Below are 22,661 nucleotides of genomic sequence, written 5' to 3'. Positions count from 1 at the left end.
TCACTGTGGGAGGGCTTTGAGCTCTCCTATGCTCAAGCTACTCCCAGTGTGGTACCCAGTCCCCTTCTGCTGTCTGTGGATCAAGATGTGGAACTCTCAGCTCCTTCTCCAGCACCATATCTGCCTGCGCACTGCCACACTTCCCACCATGATGATAATGGACTGAACCTCTGAAACTGTAAGCCAGCTCCGATGAAATGTTTTCCTTTATAAGAGTTTCCTTGATCATGGTGTCCTTCACAGCAATAAATATGTAACTAAGACACCTCGAATCTATCATTGGTCTGTTTTTCAAAAAAAAAAAAAAATTAAAGAATGATATAGTAAGTTTTACCATTTTAAGTCAGGTAGGTAGCATAGAGCTATAACCCCAGACCTCAGGAGGCTGCTGCAGGAAATTGTTGAGAGTTTGAGTTTTGCATGAATGACTTAACAAGACTGTGACTGAAAAGGGAAGGTGAGGTCTAGAGAGATGGCTCAGCCATTAGGAGCGTTTGCTCTTGGGAAGGACCTGGGTTTAGTTTCCAGCACCCACATGGTGGTTCACAACCATCTGTAACTCCAGTTCCAAGGGAGACAATGCCTTTACCTGACCTCTGCAGATACTAGGCACCCATGCGGTATACATACACGCAGTCAAAACATTCATGAACAAAGCCAGGTGTGACACATGCCTGTAATCCCAGCACTTGGGGAGGCAGAGAGGCAGGTGGATCTCTGTGAGTTTAAAGCCAGCCTGGTTGACAAAGTGAGTCCAGGACAGCCAAGGCTATAGAGAGAAACCCTGTCTCAAATAACCAAAAAGAAAAGAAAAAGCATTCATGAAGTTAAAATAAAAATAAGTAAATCTGAAGATTTTTATTTGAGAGATTTTTTTATGTTTTTTAAGATTTTTTTTTTTTTAAAGATTGGGCCAGAGATGGATGGCTCAGTAGGTAAAAAGCGTTTGCCACCAAGCTTAACAACCTGAGTTCTTGTCCGAACCCGCAGTTGTCCTCTGATCTACACATGTGATCATGGCATGCACACACCCACACACAAAATAAATACGCGTAAAAAAAAAACATTAAAAACATTTACCCCAAGGGACGGGTGTGTATAACCCTGCATGTTCGTGTGTGCACGTGTGTATGTCAGTGTGTCCAGGTGTGCGTGTGTTTGTGTGTATGCGTGTGTGTGGTAGGGGGCAGGGGTGTGTGTGGAGCCAAGGGCCTTGCACATGCTGGCCCAAGAGTTCTTGCTTCTCTAGACTGAACTGTAGTGTGCCCTGTCACGGAGCCCAGCCGGCCCTCATGCTCTGAATGGCTTGGCATCTACCACAATCAATGCACAACAGTTGATGGAACCCAAAGCATTCTCCCACGCCCTTTGCACTTGACCCTTCTTCCCACCATGCTATAATAGAGAAAATAGCATTTCTCTATTTTTCCATCACTATATTCTCTCACATAAATAGAACCATATGGAAGTTTGCGTTTGGAGGCTGGCACCCTTCCTAAGGCATAACTTTTGAAGCATCTGCAATCCATCATGGTATTCTGCATACCAAAGGCCTTCTCTCTCGTGGCTGAGACCTTCCCTTGTATAGGCAGATGCACATTTACCCACCAATAACTAAGGGGTAGCCACTCCGTTCTGCTTCTTGGCAGTTGTGAACAAACGCACTGACACATTTGAACACACTTCTTGAAAACTATGAACAGGAGACTTTATTTCTCTAGGATGGGTAGCCAGGGACAGGAAGATGGATTGTGTTTCACCGGGTGTTTCACTGTATGAGAAGCTTCCAGACCCCCGAATGAGTCTGCATTGCCATCAGTAGCACATAGAAATTTCAGTGATTCCAATATTTTGACAAATTGTTATCATGGTTTTCTATTGTGTGTGTGTTTATACGTTTGCATGTGAATGCCATGGAACATGTATGGACATCGGGGGACAATTTGCTAGAGCTCTTTGGAAGTATGTAATTTGCTTTTGCTTTTACAGGGGATCACAGCTAAGACTGCCTTCAGTCTCAGAAGAGACTGTGAACTTTGTGCTTAAAAATAGTGTTGAGACTGTGAAAGGCCACGGGGGCTTCTGAAGTCAGACTACAATTCTGATCAAGGTATCACCTCCTTGGTTCTTACCCCAACCCTGGTTCTTCAACTTTGTCCCTATTGCTTGAGGGCATAAATTAGCTTTAATTGATGACTGTTCCTATTAGAAGACACCTTTTCCTATTGAACAATTGTCCCCCGCATTTAGATAAAAATATCTTATGTCTGTGCTTTTAAATGTATTTTGCATGTAAATGAGTGTATATAAATACAAACCTTTTAAGTTTTTTTTTTTAATCACTATGTCCTCTTTAAAAACAAACAAATAAGCAAATGGGCTTTTTAAGTCCCAGGCATACATCAAACAAAAACTAACTAGTGTCCATTTCTTACAGTACAGGGCGTCTGTCCTGTCTTCTAAGTTAAACCACTAAGTTAAGCCACCCTTTCACCTGTGTCGGGCTAAAATGACCACAAATGTCCACACTTCTTCACAAAAGGAGGAGGTGGTTGGGCCATCCCAGCCAGGTTTCTATGGACAAAAAAGGGGCGGGGTTAGAATCTCAATACATGACTATTAAAAAGCCTCAGGTATACTGAGTAAAGACTCGTCAATGTGACTGCTTCCGGGGCACCCACAGCAACCATTTATTTACCAAGTCTTTATAGGTGAACCCAATAAACCCACTGGTTCCCCTGGGTGAATTCTGATGAAACTGGACTTTGGTTTGTCATTGGGACCTTATGAGGAGGGGATAGCCATTGCTTAGGCTCCCTTACCCCTAGCGGGAAAATTCTCACGACAGATAGTAAATTCTTTTGTTAAAGCTATTGGGTCTCATGGTATTAAGAAAGAAAAGACAATGTTAAAAGGGTATAAAGGAAAATTATCTTAGTGGAGGCAGATTTATACGTACGATACTGGATAGTATTATACCAACTCGATTCAAGCTAAAAGTCATCTGAGAAAATGCCTCCAAGCTGGGCATGGTGACACACACCTTTAATTCCAACACAGGGAAGCAGATCTCTGAGTTCAAGGCCAGCCTGGTCTATAAAGCCAGTCCATGACAGCCAGGGCTACATAGAGAAACTCTGTCTTAAAAAAAAAACAAAAAAGAAAAATAAATAAATAAAAAGAAAAGAAGGAAGGAAGATAGAAAGAAAGAAAGGCAGGAAGGAAGGAAGGAAGGAAGGAAGGAAGGAAGGAAGGAAGGAAGGAAGGAAATCTCTCCGTAAGGTCAGGTTGAAGGAAAACCTGACAGATATTTTCTTAATGCATAGGGGAGAGTCCAGCTCATTGTGGTTGGTACCATCCCTGGGCTGATGGTTCTAGATTCTATAAGAAAGCAGGCTGAGCAAACCATAAGGAGCAAGCCAGTAAATGGCACCGCTCTATGGCCTCAGCATCAGCTCCTGCCTTCAGGTTCCTGTCCTGTTTGAGTTCCTGTCATCGTTTCTTTCAGTGATGGACCACAATGTGGAAGGGTAAGCTAAATAATCCCTTTCCTCCCCAGTGTCCTTTTTGGTCATGGTGTTTCCTCAAAGCAATAGAAACCCTAACCAAACCACAGTCAAAGATTAAGATGGTTGGATGTTTTCAGAATGGAGAAGAAAACTAAGAAGTTTTGCCAAGTTACGGAGTTTTCAGTAAGTTAATTAAGAGTATGAGACTTAGACACTGGCATATATGGTATTAAGATCTAAGTTCAAAGATCAAAAACCATACAAACCAGCTAAAATGTACGTTTAATCAAAGCTTATTTAAAAGTGTCTGACTTTTAAAATATTATACAGTAGTTAAAAGTACCAAACCGGAGCTGGAGAGATGGCTGAGAGGGTAAGAGCACTGGCTGTTCTTCCAAAGGTCCTGAGTTCAATTCCCAGCAACCACATGGTGGCTCACAACCATCTATAGTGAGATCTGGCGCCCTCTTCTGGCCTGCGGACACATATGCAGGCAGAACATTGTATACATAAAGAATAAATAAAAAAACAAAACAAGACAAAACGAAAGTGCCACACTGGTGTAAACGGCCATCGAGGTGTTCCATAACCATATTTGGTGGCTGTCTCAGTCTCTGTTCTACTGTTGTGAAGAGACACCACGACCGAGGCAACTATTATAAAAGAAAGCATTCAGTCGGGGCTTGCTTGTGTCTTAGAGGTTGGTCCATTATCATCATGAAGGGAAGCAGACAGGCCTGGCTCTGGAGCAATATCCAAAAGCTGGCATTCTGATCTGCAGGCAAGACAGAGAGACATGAGCGGGCCTGGGCTTAAGCTTCAAAGTCCACCCCCAGTGACACATGTCCTCCAACAAGCCCACACCTCCCAGTCTTTTCCAAACAGTTCCACTAACGGAGGACAAGTGTTCAAACATAGGAGCCTATGGCAGCCGCTCTCATTCAAATCTCCACAGAGGCCTCTGCTAATGTGCTCAGAGGGATGAGAAAAGAGAATATTTCCCCCTTGCCTTTCAAGGTCAATTAGATCCCAGGAGACTGTGGAACGTCTCTTGAAATGTTCTCTACCCATTGGGGAATCACCTCCTCACTTCTTCAAGGCCATGGAGACACCAGCCGCCACATTTTTAACCAGTGTCCGTTCTACAAAGAGAAGGGTCAGCACAGAGGGGAAATTTCATCCACGTTTCCAAGAGTGGTTAAGCAAGACCTTTGGCTCATCCTCATATAAATAGACAACTAGGTTTAAAAAAAAAAAAAAAGACTTGAGAAGTTCCTTCCCACGTCCAGTTGGCCCAAATGACGCATCAGAACCAGATCATCAATTGCCTTTGACAGAAAAAAAAGATCGATTTTGGCTACTTATGTGGCCTTAAACACCCGGCAGGAAATGCTAAAATGATCAGGCTGTTTCTTTGACAGTTCAAGGGCTTATCCGTATGAGACATTATTTGGAGAACTTTTTCTCACTGATGAGTTCTCTCTTTCTCTCTCTCTCACACACATATATACATATGTATGTATACATATGTACATACATATATATGTTTGTGTATATACACATATAATAAGATCTGTAGTTTCAGCACTGCAGTGTCTGTTCACAGTGGAGAAATACAGGCCTATCTCCTTACATACTGAGGCCAAATCTAAAACCTGTGCCTACCAGCCATGGACCACTGACTGAGCACCTCTCACGGCTGTTATGCGTTGTGCATCCTAACCACCCCCCACATTACCTGATTACAGGAGGCTACTGGACACTCCTCAGCGTCACAGGTTCGGGGAATTACTCAGGATCTTCAAGTGGGGGCGTGGGACCTTGCTAGACAATCCTGTCAGAAGGATCCAACATCATTCCATGTCTCTTACGTTGTTGATTAGATCCAACTTGAACTGACTTCTCTTGGGAAGGTGCTTGGTCCTCATGCAGGAGTCCGAGGCACCAAACAACTGGTTACAGGACTCTGGTCCGCTGTCCATCCAGTGGCACAATTCCATTTTACCTTACTAAACAAAATGCATGCTAACTGTGATAAAAGTTTTGGCTCACTGTGTATCTTAGTGCTCCCCCACAAGGTTGCAATGAAGGCGACTCAGTGGTTGACTCTGAACTTACGCTGCTGGTCGAAAAAACTGCTCCAAGCTCTTCCACTAAATGGCCGTTCATCTTGTGGTGGGCAGCAGTGGCAAAAATTATCAGTCTTGCTCACACCTATGTCAAAGCCTGCCAAGCTTCTTTAGGTGTTTTTCTTGCCTGTCCTTTTCCTCCAGTAAAGGTAAATCGGCCCCCAGATATATATATATTTAACTATCCTCTTGGTAAGGATGGTCATAGGACTAAGAGCCTCACTTTTAGTACACTCCAAGAACATACATTATCGCCGAATGACTGTCTTCTGTTCTGGATCTTAGCCATCTCTTAAGTTTTACGGCCTCTTGGATGGAACCTCTGAGGCACTCTTAACTGCTGCCCTTCCTGTCGGCTCAAAGCAGTTAAGAGAGATTTGTTCCCCAAAACCCCTAACAGCAGTCCAGGTGACCTCTGGAAGGGGCTAATGAGCCATCCAACTCATCTCTCTTCTTGCCACTATGGGCATTTTTTTTTCTTTAGGACTTAAAACTGAAACAGCTGCACCGAGGGCTTCTTTGCATCCAGTAACTTCACTGTCTAGCCAGCTCTCGGAAAACCCTAAAGAAATTTCAGAACAGCTTAACATCCTTCAAAACCAACTCAATTCTTTGGCAGTTTCAGTACTCCAAATTGAATAGGGTACTCTTCCTCCCACCCCCCCCCTAAACCCATATTTGTCCACAGGGCCCAGAATGAAGGGTCAAAGCCTCAGGGCTTGACAACATCTGCAGGCAGCTAGGAGCTGGGAAGCGCCTGATCAGGTCGACATAGCCACCTCCATTGGTGCTTACAGTGTGAAGGCTGCAGAGGAACAGATCTTCAGATGGTATCTCCTACTCCCAAAGTTCCCTTTTCTGCCCTAGAACCCATTCTCCCATCCCACCCTCCACCCCACACCCCACCCCACCCCACCCCCCACCCCACACAGCCTTGGGCACAGTCTTCCTGCCTGAGAAGAAACCCTCCAACGTTCTGATAAAGGACAGACCACTTCATTAGAGGTCAGTCTCCCTCTCTTTTATTTTCACATCACCTCAATCAATCCCACTCTAACAATTGTATAATAACAAATTTAATAATAAGCATAATATTTAATGTCGAAATATAATAATATGAACATAATCATATAATAAACATATAGGTTAGGTCCTGAGGAAACCAGGGGCAAATAGCTACCTGAGGTTCTTATTAACATATTGAAGCCACAGTTCTCAGCATCATCTGTTACAGGGTCCTACCCACATCAGTACTTCCTCTCCCACCCCTACCCTAAACCTCTCCAGTCCCTGGGCTTCGCCTCTGAAGCTTCCCCCATTTTGACTATGGTTATATAGGATATATCTTGGTTCTCTTTGACCTCCTGTTTTTGGTTTGTTTCTTTGTTTTTGTTTCTGTTATTGGTGGTGGCGGTGGTTTTTCGAGACAGGGTTTCTCTGTGTAACAGAACCCTCACTGTCCTGGACTCTCTTTGTAGAGCAGGCTGGCCTTGAACTCGTAGAGATCCGCCTGCCTCTGCCTCATGAGTGCTGGGGTTAAAGGTTTGTACCTCTACACCTCGCTCTTTATTTTGTTTTTTGATTTTTTTTTTTTTTTGTCTCCCTCTCTTCTCTTCCTCTCTTGGTCTCCTCTTCCTCTCATGCCCTGGTCTTTTCTGCTGACTAAGTTCAGACTGGACTCTTCAGGATGCCTCTGGCAATACTCTCCCTCAGATCTATAATAAAAACTTTCTCTTCATGAAAATGGGTCATGTCTTTTGACTTCATGAAATGAGGACAGATTATAGCTATTAATTTATATGTACTCCAGGGTAAATAAATAATGAAAAAATCTTATGTTTAACATAAATCCTTATGTTTTTGTTTTTTTTTAAGACAGGGTTTCTCCGTGTAGTCCTGGCTGTCCTGGAATTCATTATGTAGACCAGGCTAGCCTCAAATTTGCCTTTGCTTCCCCCACCCCCAGGTTCTGGGATTAAAGGCATGCACCACCACAAGAACCTGGCTTAATAGTTTATACAAATTTTATGTTACTCGTTATATAAGGGAGATAAAAACTTATATAAGTTTATATGCTTAGAATCTGTTTTCAAAGGCAATCCTTATTAAATTTTATAGTTCAATCTAATCTTATAACTCTTAACAAATGTTTTGTATAAACAGCATTTTAAGGTTTATGAAATATTTAATATACCCAAATATATTATTTTAATAGGTTTTAAGATGTTTAGAGAACCCACATTTATAAAGTAGTATGTACTTATCAGGCCTTGATATATGACCACACTATTTAAATTTGTGAATCTGCACATTTATTTTAATTGAGTATGCCAAAAAAGTTTAAGTACATAACAAAAACAAATTTTAAAAAAGAGAAAACTGTCTGGGCATGGTGGCACATGCCTGTAATCCCAGCACTCTGGGAAGCAGGGGCAGGCAGATGGCTGGGAGTTCAAGGCCAGCCTGGCCTACAAGGCTAGTCCAGGTCAGCCAAGGCTACCCAGAGAAACCCTGTCTCAAAATTAAATAAATAAATAAAAGGAGAGAGAGGAAAAAACTGAAGTGGCCACAGTTTGTTAAAAAAAAAAAAAAAAGGTAAGCTTTGTATCTTTTTGACACAAACAACATAACAACTAAAAGTGATAGCCATACATGACACCATTCAATGAGATTAGGAGCACACAATTTAGAAAAAAAAAAAAGTGGGGGGTTGGGGGCTGGGCAGTGGTGGTACATACCTTTAATCCTAGCACTTGGGAGGCAGAGACAGGCATCTCTGTGAGTTCGGGGCCAGCCTGGTCTACAGAGTGAGTTCCAGGACAGCCAGAGGACCAAGAAACCCTGTCTCCAACACCAGTTCCCCACACAAGAAAAATGTGAGAAAGGCTTAGTAACACAAAAGATCAAAAAGTGTAGTATGTCTTACAGACTTAAGGTGCTTGACAACCACTGCCCCCAAATAGTTGAGGGGGAAGCCGTGTTTTACTGTACCAGGCTGATTTCTAGAAACTGGCTCATGGTGTGTAGATGTTATCAAACTTGGAAGGCACTTAGAAATCACGACTTTTGCCCTAAGTCAAGTTGGGCTATCTCTTCCTTAATAAGCCAATTAAAAGAGCCAAATTAAAGGTAGAAAGCAGAAAAGAGACATTTTATTTAGAGTGGCCACCTTGGGTAGAGAGAGAAAAAGATCCAGCAAACCCCTCAAATCCATCTTTAAGGTCCGGAAGTGAGATCAAAGTTCAAATAATGTCCAAGGATATGCACGTCTCAGCCAGCGATCCCTGTCGCAGCTGCCAGGTCTCGAACCTGGGACAAATGGATGACCGAGGTGTCCACATCAAAGCGGATCCTGGCCTTCAGGGTGTCCCAGCTTCCCTCGGTCCCCACCTGTTATAGGGTCTTCCTAGTAGCATGCCCCGCCCCCTACCCTGACGTCCCCAGCCCAGGTTCCTGGTCTGAGCTTCGCTCCTGCCAGCTCCTCTAGCCCTGTATAACTCAGCTATGCCAGTCTCTTGGCCAAACCGCCTCTCTTGGTAGGCGGCTTTTCTCTTGCTCTCCCTCTCCCCCACCCCTTCTCCTCACATGACTCAGGGTCATGTCCGCTCTGGACTCTCAAAGACATCCCTGCCTCTACCTAGGCTCTCCCTTTTATCCACAATAAACCTTCTCCACCATGCCTAGGAGCCGCCACGGCCTTCCTTTTTATTTCTTCGTTTCATTCAACACCCCCCATCGGCTCGTCATTATCGGGGTTTCAGTCTCATCCTGTGAGGTGGCTGACAAGCTGTTGGAACTGTGTGGGACCTCTTTCAGGTAGACGGGTTCCCCTCTGGCTGGTGCCTTTTCCTTCTCTCGGCAAGAGATGCTTGGGAAACCCCATGTTTGAGAGGTCCAGTATTTCAATAGTCTGATAGTCTGATTGAGAGACTTTGGAATACCTTTATTTCTGCCAAGGCAGTTATACAGCAGATCAGGTTTTATTGAAGAGATTCCTAGAAAATCCATGTGTTGATATGTTTGTCCCAAGAGCAAAGTATGAACAGGTCTAGGAAATAATGATATCTCGTGTCTGTGGCAGTCAAATATTTTGTGGGTTTCTGGTTAAGTAAAGGAAAACAGAAGCCATGTTTACTGGGATGGGTCAGCCAAAGGACGGACCCTGGGAAGCCCACCAAGATTCTTGAAGAGGGGTCTCAGGATAAATCCCCAGGAATGTTGTAGGGGGCAGGCGGCCATGGGGAACACAGAGATTTCATTTGGTTGCTTTCATTTGGTTATCTCAGGGGAATTCCCCCTAAGGTTTGGGGACCACCCTGACAGTTTTAGTTTTAAGGCTGAAAGGAATTTTAGGACTGGTTTGTATAATAAAGACACTTTACTGTAAGTAAACTGTTTAAAAAGCGGCTCAAGCAAAACTGCAAGATGGATAGGAGATAAAAAGGTGAAAGTGGAGGAAGAGAAGACTAGGGAGCTATTTTAGAATTTATCTTTAGGGTTTTTTTAATGTTCTTTCCTTTTTTTAAAAAAAAAAAACTTTTTATTGATTCTTTGTGAATGTCATAGTATGCAACCCAATCCCTCTCATCTCTCCCTCCCTTTGGACCCACCCTCCACCATTGCAACCTCCCCAACAAAAAGAAAAAAAAAATCTTGTCCTGGAAGCTGTAGTGTGTTTCAGTGTGTCCCACAATATACCCTTATTCCAAACTTCTTCACTGCAGTGAAACCTTGGTCTGGTTCAAGGCCCCCGGCTTGTGGTACACTATCAATACTGGTACAGAGGGTCAATACTGGATCCTTTCAGGGATTCTTTTTGGACATTCTATTGTTGCCCTGTGTCGTGGAGATACCACAGCTTTGGGTCTGAAGGGCCTGTGCCTTCATGTGCTCCAACAGCTCGCCAATGAGGTAGATATGGGGGGGGGGCAACTCAAAGCCCTGGATCCGGGCCTGGGTGGTAGGTGAGCTGGTCAGCCCTCCAGCTCTCCCTCGCCCACACCACCAGGGCAAGCATTGTCCCTGTTATCTCTCCCCGTGCTGCAACCAGCAAGGGTAGGGTCGGCCATCCAGTTCTTATGCCCTCAAGGCTGGCTCACCCACACCCATGCCACCAGGGCTGGCTCTCCCAGCTGCTGCAGGCTTGAGGGGTAGGGGAGGGCTTCTCTTCCACACCCAGTAGGCACGATACCTCACAGCAGAGGAGAGGCAGGTCCAGCTCTCCCACACTCACACCACCAGGGCCAACCACCACCTGTGTTGCCCAGCTGAGGTGCAGAGCCAGCTCTTCAGAGTGTTGCACTGGCAGGAAATGGGGAAGCTCTCTCCCTCTCATGACCTCAAGGCTAGCCTTCCTGCCTTCCAGGGGTGGTGAGGGGCCGAAGAGGGTATCTCTCCCTTGCTCATGCCACTGAATGGCAGATGGGTGTCAGAGCCGGCTCTCTGGTGTTTAGGCTCTTGGGGCTGGCTCATCCACTCCTGAGACGCCAGGGTCAGCTCTATTTTATTGCCCAGGTGGGGGTAGGGGCGAGTTAAGTACGGTGCCTAGGGTAGCAGTCCAGACCAGGGACATCGGTAGTAACACAGGCCTGGCATATCAACATAGATCCAGGCTTCAATAGGACCATGAACCCAGACACGGCCCAGGCAGCAGCATGGGCCCACATGTCACCATGGCCTCAGATGGCAGAGCAGGCCTCTAAGATCAGCATGTCCTGTGTCCTGTGCCCCCATTTCCTGCCCTCCGCACCCCCATCCTTCCTGTGCCCTCATTCACCACACACACACACACACACACACCACCCATCTCCCCACCCTACTCACCAGCAGCCCAAACCACAGACATCTGCATGGCCACAGACATCAGCATAGACCCAGCTGCCCAGCTGTAGCAGGAGCATGGACCCAGACACGGCCCTTAGTGGCAGCCTGAGCCAAAATACCACCGCGATCTCAGGTGGTTGTGCGGGATCCTCATATCCACCTGTTCCACCTGCCATTGAGTCTCCAGTTCCACCTTCCTTCAGAGTGTAGAAATCCCTCAGCTTCACTGTCTAGCCCATCTCTCCAACTTTCCCATCTCTCCATCACACACTAGCCAATCACAGTGGCTCTTGTGGTGGGCACTTACTTGGGTGTATTTCTTCTGTCTGCCCCGGGCTGGCCTGGCTGGGGTGGGCACGTGAGTGTCTTTCTTCTGGCCATCTCAGCCAGTTGGCCCCTATGTTTGGTTTTGACATAAACTTTAAACAAGCTCTTTATTATCACCAATTACCAATTTATCAGTTTTTATAGATCATTTTACATTTCAATTAAAGCATGCTGCCTATTTGTGATTTAAAATAGAAGAAAAGAAAGAAAAAGAAAAAAATGTTTCCTAGAATTTTGTTTTTGTTGTGTTCTATTTTTCGAAACAGGGTTTCTCTGTGTAGCCTTTGCTGTCCTGGACTCACTTTGTAGACCAGCCTAGTGTCAAACTCACAGATATCTGTCTGCCTCTGTCTCCCCGAGTGCTGGGATTACAGGTATGAGCCACTGTACCAGGTTCCTAGAACTTGGTTAATCCCAAGAGACAAACCAGTTTGGAGATAGTAAACATTCAGGATATCTTTAGATATTCCCATTTTCCAAACACTGGCAAGTAATCATCTCACATAAAGCCAGCTAAGACAATATATCAGTGTATCCTCAATCGTTTCTTCCTTTTTGGAAAACTTGGTGTGTATGTTCTCCTGAAAGATTTCCTGTCTATATTATTTAGGAAGTGTGTGCTTGGGGACAGTTTTGTGTGCTACTTTTGGGGTCAATTTTCTCAACTTTTACCCTAAGACCCTCTTCAATGACTGGGTCTCTGGTTTATCTTATACATGTTTGCAAACATGAGTTGACCTTAAAACATCAAACATATGATCTCTCATATGTATCTTGATGAGTGAACCAATAAATGTAGGGGAATTTTAATCCAACAATGTGGCTGCTTGGATCATATCCAAAGGTCTGTGTGATCCATCTGGAATACAGACACACCTTTATCACACACCTTTAATCCCAAACAATGAAGGTAGATGGAAGCATAGGTGTTTGAAGTGATGTCTAGAGGGGCAGACAAAGTGACAAATCAGAGAAAGATTTGACAGTATATATAGCATATGCCCAACTCTCATAAGAGAGAGAAAAGGGGGGGAGAAAGCCGTTTTACAAGGAGAGTTTTATAGAAAAGTTGAAGAGAGAACAAGCTAGACACAGGTAAAGACTGAACAAGCCAGAGAATGAGAAGGAACCAGAAGATTAAAACAGATTGCTAGAGTTAGTTTGAGACCAGGCAGAGCAATTCAGACAAAGGCCAAGAGAAAAGCCAGATTGAATCAGTCAGCTTAGATGGGAGTTTGAGCCAGAACAGCTGAGTTGAACCAGCGAGCCAGAGTTCAGAAAGAACAAGAAAGAATGAGCCTATTAAGCAGTAAGGCTTGGCAGCTGAAAACATTCTAGGTCTAGATTAGACTGTGTGAAGGCTAGAAGCTTCTAGGACTAGGCCTAGGTTAGCAGACAGAGGCAATAGACCCCAGAGACGACAATTAGAAGTTTTACAAATAAAGTTTCTTTGGATCCAGGAACCAGGGTTGGGTTTCCCAGTGAAGCCGTTGTATGTCATGGTGTGTTTCCCCTGACATTGTCAAACTTGGGGGTGGGAGGGAACAAGTACCTCTTATATTCAGTGTCTATTATCAAATGCTCATAAAATTTATAAGCAGAAAAAAATGTAGAATTTACCATTTGAGAGGGAGCCTCAATAGTCAAGGGCCAAATGATATTAAATCAGACTATTTCAAAAAACTAAAATAAAAACAAGACAAACAAAACAGCAAACAATGCCTTCAGATTTCCAAAAATGAACAAAATCCAAATGCCTTTAGAGATTCCACAGCAAGCAAGCAAACAAAGCTGAACAAAATGTTTAGTTCAAAGTGCTTTCAAAGCAAATAAACTAGATACCTTAAACCAAAAACTCTGAAACCAGATCAAAAAGGTATCTATCAAATTAGGATCCTTAATTAACTATCTCAGAATTAAAAAATGGACTGTGAGCCAAACCAAGGGAGGTCTGGAGCCAGGAAAGAACTCGCCAACAATTAGCCAAAGGAAATAACACCAAGTGGCCTGGACAGTGAATCCACACAGGAAATTCTGGGGGATCCCTCTCAGGCCCCATATTGAATGATGCATCTGTCAATGCAAAACACCACAGCTCACATCAGAAAGGGAATAAGAGATAGTTTATTCTGAAGCCTTTTTTTTTTTTTAATAACACAGCCCTGGAGTACAGATTTAGATTACTCTTAATTCTGTGTTTCCACATAAAAGCAATTTCATAGTTTTAAAGAAGCTAGAGTCTGCTAAGTTGATAGATTTTAAAATATTTTTAATCTATTAGTCACGGGATGTTAGTGCTGACATAGAAGAGGTCAAGGAATGGCTGTTCAGAGACTAAAAATAGCTCTAGATATAAGATAGAATAAGACTCTGGACCTGCTGCATTCCAACATCTCCAGCTCACTGGAGTTTTAATCAGTCAATCCATCTTTCCAGAAACGGCCTCTTTCCAGGAACTCTTATTCACACAAGTGATGCCCAGGGAGTTCAAATATGTTTTTATAGTGCACAAAGTGTTTTCATGGGAGTCCCACAATATTGCAAGTTTACTTCTGGGAATAGCAAATCCACGCTTTGGTTTTAAGAGTGGTTCAGTATTATTTTAATGGTCTTACCTAGAAATATATCAACATACAAGAAATAGTGCCTGTATAAACCAATGATGTGACCAATCCATGATTAAAGGGAAGGCTTTTGTTGTGAATTTGAGGAAAAGAACAGCTAGGGGCACCTGGGAGAGTACAGAGCAGAGAGAAAAAAAAAAGATTGAACATGGCCAGCAGACTGGAAATATCCAGGAGAGAAGCAAGAGAAGAGCAGAATGGTGGGAGAGAATCATACAAGGAGAGAGGGGGAGAGGTAATGAAAGAGAAGAGAGAGGGAAGAGGGAAGGAAAGGAGAGAGAACATTGAAAATAGCAGGGTTATAAGGAGAAGAGTAGCTGGAGGAGGGAAGCCTATGAGCTGGAAGGAGGTTAGGGTAGGGGAGAAGGTTGGGGGCGGGGGAGGGGGAGGATAAAGTGTGTAACAGGTACTTGTGATACCGAAGGAGCCTGGACATCAGAGTTGCTTTAGTGTGCTGATAGGCACTACAGCTAGATGTTTGTCCCTTCTACAAGTGATAAGGGAAGTGACTCCTTTTGGTAGAGGGAAATAGGCTTCACAAGTTCCTGAGGAATGCTGGCTTTTATCTAACCTCCAGAAATCCTCCCATAGCCCAGGTTGAGCCCCCTTCTGTTGGAGGAAGGTCCAACTGTGTTTTCAAATGCTGATTTCAGTGGCTTGAGATCTGGTTGCAGCCCAGCCATGGGCATTGTTACCACGTTAAACTACTTCCTGTAACCGTGTGACGATAAAGAATGTTCCCCAGTTATTTCTGATGGGCTGAATAGATGCCTACACACCTGGGCAGGGCAGAGAAGGAAGGGTAGGTATGGCCAAAGTTTGAGGGCTTTGAAGAGCATCATGGGAGGAGAAGAGATGGGGGACCAAAAGAGGAAGGAAGCAGGGAGCCTAGATGGGTTAGCATGGAGAGGAGCACACGGCCGGCAGAGGAGCACACGGCCGGCATGGGCGGAGGAAAGCAACCCAGACGAAGAACATTAGCACGTATTTTGATATTGTGGATGGGAAGTAGCCCAGATAGAAATTATTTGAGCAGACGGTATGGGGCGGGTATTTGGGAGGTAAAGGCTTAGGAGATAACATCTGCCTTGCCCCAGGTGAAATAAGGCTATTTTAAAAATCTGCCAGGTGATGGTGCTGGTTTAACTGTATGTCTACATGTAAAAAAAAAAAAAAAAATGAAAATAGATCCATACTTATCACCCTGCACAAAACTGAAGTCCAAGTGGATCAAAGACCTTAACATAAAACCGGACACATTAAATCGGTTAGAAGAAAAAGTGGGGAAGAGCCTAGAACTCATTGGCACAGGAGACAACTTCCTGAACAGAACACCAACAGCACAGGCTCTAAGAGCAACAATCAATAAATGGGACCTCATGAAACTGAAAAGCTTCTGTAAAGCAAAGGACACGATCATCAAAACAAAACGACTGCCTACAGACTGGGAAAGAATCTTCACCAACCCTTTATCTGACAGGGGGCTATTATCCAGTATATAAAAAGAACTAAAGAAGCCGAAAAACAGCAAACCAAGTAATCCAATTAAAAAATGGGGAACAGAGCTAAACAGAGAATTCTCTGTAGAGGAATATCAAATATCAGAGAAACACTTAAAGAAATGCTCAATGTCATTAGCCACCAGGGAAATGCAAATCAAAATGACCCTGAGATTTCACCTTACACCCATCAGAATGGCCAAGATCAAAAACTCAAGTGACAACACATGCTGGAGAGGTTGTGGAGAAAAGGGAACCCTCCTCCACTGCTGGTGGGAATGTAAACTTGTACAACCACTCTGGAAATCAATCTGGCGCTTTCTCAGACAACTAGGAATAGCGATTCCTCAAGATCCAGCCATACCACTCCTAGGCATATATCCAAAAGGGGCTCAAGTACACAATAAAGACATTTGCTCAACCATGTTTGTGGCAGCTTTATTTGTAATAGCCAAAAGCTGGAAACAGCCCAGATGCCCCTCAACTGAAGAATGGATGCAGAAATCGTGGTACATCTACACAATGGAGTATTACTCTGCAATGAAAAATAAGGAAATCATGAAATTTGCAGGTAAATGGTGGGACCTGGAAAGGATCATCCTGAGTGAGCTGTCCCAGAAGCAGAGGGACACACACGGTATATACTCACTCATATAGACATATAACATAGGATAAACCTACTAAAACCTGTACATCTAAAGAAACTAATTAAGAGAGAGGACCCTGACTAAAACACTCAATCCCCATTCCGAAAGGCAAAGAGGATAGACATCAGAAGAAGAAGAAAACAGGAAACAACCTAGGAACTTGCCACAGAGGGCCTCTGAAAGCCTCTGCCCTACAGACTATCAAAGCAGACGCTGAGACTTATGGCCAACTGTTGGGCAAAGTGCAGGGAATCTTATGTAAGAAGTGGGAAATAGTAAGATCTGGAGAGGACAGGAACCCCACAAGGAGAGCAACAGAACCAGAAAATTTGAACACAGGGGTCTTCCCAGAGACTCATACTCCAACTAAGTACCATGCATGGAGATAACCTAGAACCCCTGCACAGATGTAGCCCATGGCAGTTTAGTGTCTAAGTGGGTTCCATAGTAATGGGAAGAGGGACTGCCTCTGACATGAACTGATTGGCCTGATCTTTGATCACCTCCTCCTGAGGGGGAGCAGCCTTACCAGGCCACAGAAGATGACAATGCAGCCATTCCTGATGTGATCTGATAGACTAAGATCAGAAGGAAGTAGAGGAGGACCTCCCCTAACAGCGGACTTGGGGAGGGGCATGTGTGAAGAAGGGGGAGGGAGGGTGAGACTGGGAAGGGAGGAGGGAGGGGCTTATGGAGGGATACAAAGTGAATAAACTGTAATTAATAAAAAAAAATCTACCAGGTGCCATGTCTTTTATTGAGTGTGATAGCATGCATATACATGTAACAGCACAGGTCTGACAATCAGTGAACAATTTTCAAGAGTTGTTTTTTTTCTTTCTTTCTTTCCACCATGTATGTCCAATAGACTCGGGTCTTCAGTGCTGGTGGTGGCAAGCAACTTTTCTGCTATCACATGGTTAGAATCATCAGACAAGTTTATTCTTTTAGGTATAAAGTTTACGGTAAAACACACATCTTTTGTTTTTTCTTTTCTTTTCCTTTTTTTTTCTTTTGAGACTGTAGCCATGGCTGTCATATTAGCCTTGAACTCGGAGATCTGCTTGCCTCTGCCCCCAACCTTCCAACCCCCACCCCTTAAGTAGCTTCTGATGCATGACAAAATGGGCTTACCTATGCGATGCGAAACACTGCCCCCCCCCAGGCTCTAGCTCCCACACAACCCTGGTTCCCTCACGTGTGCTTATTTTTTGTATTTATTTTGAAAAATGCTTGTGCCTGAGTAGGCACTGCTTGAGTCAAGGCACAAAGCATTTCCATCTCCTAAAAGCTTCTCTTTCTCCTTTTCCAGTGAAGCCTGGCCCACTCCGTCAATACCCAGGTGACCCCATCTTGTCTCAACATGGTAGATGAGTTTTACCCAATATGGAATTTCTTCCCATAAATGGAAAGAGATGATATGCACTATTTTCGTGACCAAATTATTTCACTCCTGACAAAACAGAAAATGGATAGACAGATGTGTGTGAAATTTTGCTCTGGCAATCTTTATATTAGAACATAAATATTCGGGATAAAATATTAGTGAGATAGACTGCAGGTTTTATGTGTGTATGTGAGGGGCCGAGGAGAGGGAGAGGAAAATTGATTGACTGACTGACTTGGGTGAAAATAGAAAACATTTCTCATGTAGCCCAGGCTGGCCTCAGACACCTTGAACTTCTGATACTCTACCTCTGGAATGCTATATGAGGTGCTAGGGATTGAACCCAAGGCTTCATGTATGCAAGGCAAACACTCTACCGTTTGAGCTGTATCCCAGCCCTGAAAAACTCATCTCTTGCTGTGGATTATAAACAAATGACTTAGAAGTGACTGATTCAGCCGGATTGCAGATCCATGGTAGACCACATGCCAAGCACATTCCAGGCCTGGATTCAGTGTCTCATACGAAGATCAGTAAGTCTTTCCCTTCTTCTCTTTTTATTTTGTCTTCATTGGGATCTTGAAGGTCCTTGCACCCACATATTTCCATGGAAACCAGGAATGTTAAGTAGACAGCATTGTCCTCTCAAAGGAAAGGAGGTAAACCTGTTTTTCCATCCAGAAAGCTAGGAGTTGGTGGTGATTAAAAGCCTGGTATTCATTATCTATTGGGTCAGGCCGTATCAAGCTTCTACAACCAGGACCAGAGAGGACTAACAGCCCAAATGACCTCTATGCTACCTGTATGACTGAGACCATGCCAGCTCCTTCCCTAGGTCCCTAAGCTAATACAGGTAGCCTATCTCTAGAACCCCTTTCCTTGGAAGAAAGGACATATACTTTTGAGTTGGGTTTCAATGTAATTATGTGTCCTTGTACACTGGAAATTGCATTACACCAGGAAACTTGTTTTCTAAATTGTACTGTGTTTAAATACACTGGCAATAAACTACCTGGCATCAGGCTCCCAAAGTTTGATCCACCCTACATCAGGCTGAACCTAGTTTTTATTCCCACCTCCTCAAGGGCTGTTTTCCTGCCTGCCATGTCACCTGCAGAGACTCGCCCACCCCCACCTCAGATTTTAGCCTAAATCCTGTGCAGGCTCTCCCTGACACCTGAGCTTTCTCACTGCGTCTTTGAACTCCCTTTCTACTATGCAGCTGCTTGCTGACCTCCACTGCTGAACATGTCTTGTCTTGGACCCTAAGTCAAGCAGGCACAACATTCTCTCTTTCTCAACTCCATTTATCTCCTCCCAGAAGCTGCAGAGATTACAACTTGCATGTTCTGCAGTTGTTGTTTTTTTTTCTTAACTGTACTAAAATAATCCTTGAGCTGAAGAAGAAGGAGGAGGAGGAAGAGGAGGAGGAAAAGGAGAAGCCAGCCAGGAATGGTGGCACATGTCTTTAGTCCCAGCACTCAGGGAGTCAGAGGCAAGCAGATCTCTGTGAGTTCGAAGTCAGCCTGCACTACAGATCAAGTTTCAGGACAGACAAGGTGACACAGAGAAACCCTGTATGGGCGTGGGGAGAAGGCGGGCGGTGGTGGCACATGCCTTTCATCCCTGCACTCCGAAGTTGGGGGCAGGCAATGCTCTGTGAGTTCAGGACCAGCCTGGTCTACAGAACAAGTTCCAGGACAGCCAAGGTGACACAGAGAAAGCTAAACAAATAAACAAACAAATAAATAAATGAGAGGGAGTGAAAGGAGGAGGAGAAGCAGCAGGAAAAGGAGGAGCTGGAGGAGAAACTTAGAGATATAAACCTCCCATGTCCTGCCCTGCCACTTGCTTCTGCCTCAGCTCATATTGGCTACCTTCTCTTCCTTCTCCTGGGCTGCTGCTTTTACTTTCATCCTGGCTCTGAAGCTAAAGAACTTCTGCTCATCCATCAGATGCCCTCGTGATTAGTCCTCCTTCTAGAAACACTTCCTTCCTTGTTCCTCTAAACCAGCACTACAAATACCCGAGTTCCTTGGTCACTCTCTTCTCCACCTCTCATCAGTCCGTCTGTCTGTCTCTATCTCTCTCCTTCATAACTGTGTCTCAAGATGTATACTCTCAGCTACTGTTGAAGCACCATGCCTGCCTCCCTGCCTACCGGCTTGTTTCCCACCGTGATGGTCATGGATGTGCCCTCTGGAACTGTAAGCCTCCAATAAACTTCCTTCTTCAAGTTGCCTTGATCATGGTGTGTGCCCAACAATAGAAAATTAACTAAGACAGTTCTCTCAACCTTTGTATGGGTCCCTGGATTAAGCATAGGTCATCAGGCTTTATACAGTAAGCATTTTACCCCCATCAGCCATGTCACTAGCCCCAAGGCAAATGGGCTTAAAGAGTGAAAGCCAGGGCCAGAGGAGGGAGGAGGTGTCTGTGTTTCCAGTGCCCTTCAGTTCAGCAATTTCTATCCTCAGCGTTTTTCATACGCAGACAAGCATGTTCTGACAGACAGTGTGGTTTAGAATGAGGGAAATACGAGAAACAATCTAAAGTCTCTACCAGTAAAAGGTTACTTAAATATCCATTGTGTTAGTCAGCCTTCCATTAGTGTGACAATAGCTGAGCTGAGAGGAATGGGCTCTTCTGACTCAGCTTAAAAAGTTTAGTACACAGGTACATTGGCCCTGGGCCTTTAGAGCATCGACAGAGTCATGCCTAGCAAGCTTTACAGATATGCAAAGGGGGCGAAAGAAGAGACTGGGGTTCAACCACACCCTCCAAGGGAAGCCTTGTCTTTGTTTGTCTACATTTTTAGAGCTGTGTCCAAATACACAAGAGAATTCACAAAGGGGAAACTTTATACTTTACGAAAAAAGAAAAGATTTGTCTTGGTTATCACGGTTTCAGAGGCTGAGCGTCATAGTAGAAAGGCATGTGGCAGAGGCTGTCTACTTTGGGAAACAGCAGAGAGGGACGGTCCATAGACCAGGCAGACCCTTCAAAGGTACATCCCCTTTGATCTATTTCCTCCAGCTCTTCCCTGCTTCATGAAGCTCCTGCCACCGATCAAAACAGTGCCACTGGCTGAGCCCCAAACACTTAACCTGGGAGCCTGTGAAGGATGTCTTATGTTCAAACCATAATACGCCTGACCCCAAACCTCCCGCTAGGCCTCACCTCTTAAAAGTGATGCTCAGTCTAAATTGTCAACCTGATGAGATGTGGAGTGGCCGGGGAGATGGGCCTCTGGGTGTGGCCAGCAGACTGTCTTGATTAGGTTAGTTGCTGTGGGCAGCAGCACCATTTCCTGGGATGGAACCCTGGACTGTAAGAAGAGGTAGTGAGCTGAGCACAAGTATTTACATCTCTTTCACCTTTCCAGGATGCAAGGTGACCAACTGCTTCATGCTCCTGCTGGCTTGATGTCCTTGTGAACCAAAACCAGCCCTTCCTCTCTTAGCCCCACTCATCATGATATTTTCTCACAGCAACGAGAAAAATAGCTAAGGCGGCTCTGGCATCTCCCCCAAAGCGGAGCAGGTATCTAACATGGGCCTTTAGGACCAATCCAGACAGCACCTGGACAGTGGGACTGCATGCTGCCAGCAATAGTGGATGGCTGTCTATGGCGGGGAGCAAAATCTTCTCCTCAGGTGCTGATGAGTACAGAACTGAAGCTTCGAGGAACAGTCTTTGTTGCCTCTACTCAAACCCAGTAAGGTCGTGTTAAGGCAGCTGTAGGTGATGTGTGAATGAATGGGTATGGTTGTTTACCAATAAAACTTTAGTCAAACTTGTTTAGCTTCAGAATCAGAATGCCAAGATCACTGTTTTCTCATTTAAAAATGAGCAGTGGAGCAGGCTGACCAGCAGACTGCAGTTTGATGACCCTTATGTTGGTAGACAGGGAGAAGTGACCCATTGTTGGTGAGCACAGCAGTGGCTGGGGGAGATGTGTTTAGGCAAGCCTTGCGTGTGGCTCGTTCATGTGCCTATGTAGTGAGGTAGTTATCCAAACGTCACCAGCAGTGACTTCTGAGATTTCACATGACTTCCAGTTACATTTCTATGCTCTCCTGCATTACTTCAACTTTCTGACTGAAGATTGTGGCGCTCGCGCTGATGTCATGCTTTGAGAGCCTCAGCGGCAGATGGCATGTCTGTGGCTCCCATGGTGGCAGATGTCAGGTGACTCTGCTGATCTGGCCTGGGCTCCCATCTGGGCTGGCTGTCGCAGACTGGCTTTAGTTGGGATGACTAGGGCAGCCTCGGTCTTCGCGTCTCTTTTCCTCATGGGAAAGCCCAGCCCTGACACATTCTCCTTGCAAAGCAGAAGTACAAGTAAGTCCAACCATAAGCCTGAGCAGGCTCTCAGCCACTTGCCAGCTGTTACAAACCTCCATTGGTCAAAACAATACCCTACAGCTGAGCTCAGAGCCAGAGAGAGAGAGGACACTCAAGAGCCCGATGCCGAGGGACACAGACGAAAGAAGGGGTGAGACCTGTGGCCGCCAATGCGAACACGCATGCCTTCATAGGCAGCAACAGCCGGAATGTGGGCTGAGGCAGGATGGCTGCCCAATCCCCCACCTGCAGGACAGTGACTTTATCTGGGCACCCAACAATCCTGGGCCTCGTTGGCACTCACACAGCCATCTCTGAGCTCATCAGAGGCTGGGAGCCTGCGGTACACTGATTGGCCACCCTAGAACC

The sequence above is a fragment of the Meriones unguiculatus genome, chromosome 14 (genome assembly GCF_030254825.1).
Source record: "Meriones unguiculatus strain TT.TT164.6M chromosome 14, Bangor_MerUng_6.1, whole genome shotgun sequence".
NCBI classification, from domain to species: domain Eukaryota; kingdom Metazoa; phylum Chordata; class Mammalia; order Rodentia; family Muridae; genus Meriones; species Meriones unguiculatus.
The sequence above is the reverse complement of the archived record's forward strand: the minus strand, read 5'-3'. Positions refer to the sequence as shown.